Source organism: Hippoglossus stenolepis, chromosome 9, assembly GCF_022539355.2.
Source record: "Hippoglossus stenolepis isolate QCI-W04-F060 chromosome 9, HSTE1.2, whole genome shotgun sequence".
Lineage (NCBI taxonomy): Eukaryota > Metazoa > Chordata > Actinopteri > Pleuronectiformes > Pleuronectidae > Hippoglossus > Hippoglossus stenolepis.
In genome coordinates, this window is record NC_061491.1 from 27,741,794 (window position 1) to 27,745,375 (window position 3,582).

A 3,582-nucleotide genomic window follows, 5' to 3' on the forward strand; every position below is an offset into this window, starting at 1 on the left:
TGTCAGACATTAGATGTGAAACCTTCTGTAAACGATGAACCGACCTTCAGAGCACTAGTCGAACATTAATCTCATGTGGACGGTCAGGAACCCCCTCATGTCATTAAGCTGTATGTGGGTGTCGAGCAGAGGTCGTGCTTTAGACACCAGAACCTTTTCGTTCCAATTCAATGGCTTATAAAGGTCACCATGGTAACGAGAAGGCTCTGTGCCAGTGCCGGTGACAGGCGTCTTCCCACGGTGACAGGTGGGTTTTAATTTTCTTTTCACAGTGACAGCAGCTTGAGAATTACAGTGATTTCTAAGCAGGGAACCTGTTGAGAGTGGAGGCGGTCCGGTGCAGCCGGGACTGTCTGAAAAGTGTCAAAAGACCTGAAACGTAAAGATCGACTGCTGCTCGGTGCTCGAAGTGTTTCTGTGCTCTCACTCGTCCTGGTGTCAGCTCTGAACTCGTCATCACAGCTTTCCCTCACTGTCACCGTCCAATACAAACAGAAATCCTGTAACCATCAATTTGTCTCGTTGATGATTTCCTCTGTGCCCTGGATTATAATCGTCGTGTTCTGTTTGTTCAAATAAAAAAGACCTGACGACCACGAGGATCGTCTGAGCAGCAGAGTCACCGAACAAATATACGCTCATTGCTTAATAGTTATCACTTTAACTTTCAAACGCCTTCCAATTAAAACTCCTGATCCAGTACGATGTGTTATTCTACCTTGAATCACAGGAAACGTTCCTCAGCACCAGACAGCGTCCAGCTGCAGGAAGAAAACTTTAAATGCCAACAACAAACACTAAAACCAAATTGTGCTTCACTTTACAAACGTTTATAAAAGCAGTTCTGCACGGGGACAAAGACAAGTTGCCAAAACGCTTGCGTCACGTTGGCCGTGCAGGGAACTGACGCTGCTGCAGAGTCTGTTCTGCTCAAACCGTGACGTCAAGAATGTCACCGCTTTTCTCTCTCTCCTCTCTTCTCCAGGGAAAATACAGCAACTTCTCCTGTAGCGACAAAAACCTTTTACCCTGTGATGCTGCTCGGTAAATTAAATGTCACTCCCACAGACAGACGACTGGATGATGCAGTTATAACGTTTCCAAATGAAAAACGCTGCGTCCTCCCACTGACCCTCACGCCTCCTCTGCTTCTGCCCTCCGTCAGATGTGGATCTTCCATCACTGACATTAAATGTTCCCGTTGCATTTCGGTGGATCGAGGTCACACTTGGTTTGCTCATATTAAACTCAGGCGCAGATTGAGAGAAATATTCATAGAGTGGAGACTGGCATAAAGTACGAGTGGCAGTGAAACATATTCTGCTGATTTAATCACAATCAGATAGCAATATTTACTATTTCTACTTTTTAAGCCGGATGGTTTTGTGTGTTTCTGCACAAAGACGAGTCGCAGAGATGTTCTTTAGCTGCAGGCATCTTTTTAGGTTTATTGGGGTTTAATCCATCCCTCACACCGTCAGACAGCAGCAGCTGGGGGACAGAACAAAACCAGCTTCAAGACACCCCCCCCGGGGCTGTTCCTCTCCACCATGTGCTCCTCACTGCTGGGTTTCTCTGTTATATCCTGAGGTTTTTCTGAGATTTGACACTCATAGCTTTCTGTCTGTGGCTGAACTGAGGTTTTAGCAAGAGAACAGAAATCAGCGGCGGGTTGGTGAAGTCTGGAGCGGGAGGGGCCGGGGACTCGAACCCTGCACCTACGACTTTTGTTTGACATATTTTAGAATGGTCCAAACGGAGGCGGGACCTGAAGGTGGCAGGTCATCGTTTAAGTGATGGAAGCTGAGATCACGTTTTACTTACCTGTAAAGAGACTTGAGACTGTTTTCTCTGCTTCTCTTTCCTCGTGTGGTCAAATATTACATTTCTCTCTATGTGGGAGTCGATCAATCTTCACCTACAGGTCATTCAACAGGTAGCTCCTCACTGGAAGAACCACCGTCTCCTCTGCACTGGGCTTCTGGTTGTGTGACAGAGCAAGTTAAATTACAAATTAATCATTTCTTAAGCTTTCGAGTTGTTGTTTTCTTCTTTTCACAGTTTTCTCCTCCATATAAGTATCTGTAATGTACATATGTGTTTGATTTTATTGCAAGAAACAAGCGTCCTCCATTCCTCCAAATCTATTCACGGAGATATCTTTCATATTATCCTGGTCATCACTGGGAGAGAAGAAGAAGAAGGGTCATCACTTGCTCCCATTTTCCTTTGAAACTGCTTCTTCTCATGGGATGAAAGACAGAAATGATTTTCTGCTTTGACAGCGTTACTGATTCCTCTCCCTCGTCCATCACACCTCTGAGATGATACCTCTGCCTCCTCCTCTCTGAAAGGAGTGGACGCCATCTGTGGCCAATTCTGTGACCCACTCAGAGGCCCCCACAGTTCAGGGCACATCTCCCTCCATGGTCGTCTCTCACTGGGAGCAGCTCATGCTCCTTCTCTCGCCACCTCCTTCACTCAGCCCCTCCAGCTGAGTGCGAGGCTCAAAAAGCAAATCACGGTGCCCCTCAGGTCGGTGGTGCATCACATCTGACCTGCCTGGACGCCACCCGACCACGACTGTGTCTCCATTCAGGGGCCGCGTCCTCTGGAGGCTGCATTTGAGGACTGGTTGCGTCACAGCGGGAGACAAACGCGTCTTTTCATCCCCATAGAAACAAAGACTCCTATTGACGGATCCCTCCCGGCCCAACATATCCCAGGATTCATTGCACTTCATTGATTAATCATTGATAAAAAGGGGTAATGATGTCAGCAAGTGACGACACGTCCGATGCTTGAGTATCACGTCTCTACTCAACTGAGCGGCCAATGCTACTCATTCCAAAAAGAGCACGGGGCACTAAGACCTGCTTGTTGTGTCCAACTAGCAGCTGGTGACGCCATCACAGAACGCCTCTCTAGAACAGACTGCCTCCTTTCAGGCGGGCGGTTTTCAAACTGGTCACAGGAACCCTCTCATGGAACTCCCTCCTGGATTCAAATCAGTTTGGATTGAAGAGCAGTGAAAATGACTCTTGAGCTCCACGTCTGCCATCTGTTCTTCCCAATATGAGTATCCTCGACAAAGTGCGTTCTGGATGTGAAGCCTGTCTCAGCAGCCATTCTCCCCCCCCCCATGTGATATACCCTACTTCCTTCTTCCTAGGGCCCAAGTATCTGCCTGCATGTGTTCTCATGTCAGTACCATGCAGATGACACCCAGCTAAACCTGTCGTCCCCACCACATGACGCCCTCCGGCCCTGTGCAGATATCTGCTCGTATCTTACACGCATCATCACGGGTGAGGGAACGCCACCTTCCACCGATCTGCTCTCGCACTGAGCTCTTTGTCATTCCGACTAATCAATTTCTCCTGCACCGTTGCTCAATAGCTCATTATGCCCCCCCGGCTCTGGGTAATGACCGTGGTTATCTGCCACCTCGTCTGCTGCAATGTCTTTCAAGCGCAGGGAAACCTTCCAGAAGGCAGTGGTGCGCTTTTGAATCCACGTAGAAGCGCACGTCCCTCCGCTGCTCATCGACCCCCGCTGGCTGCTCATCGCCGCTTGAAACAA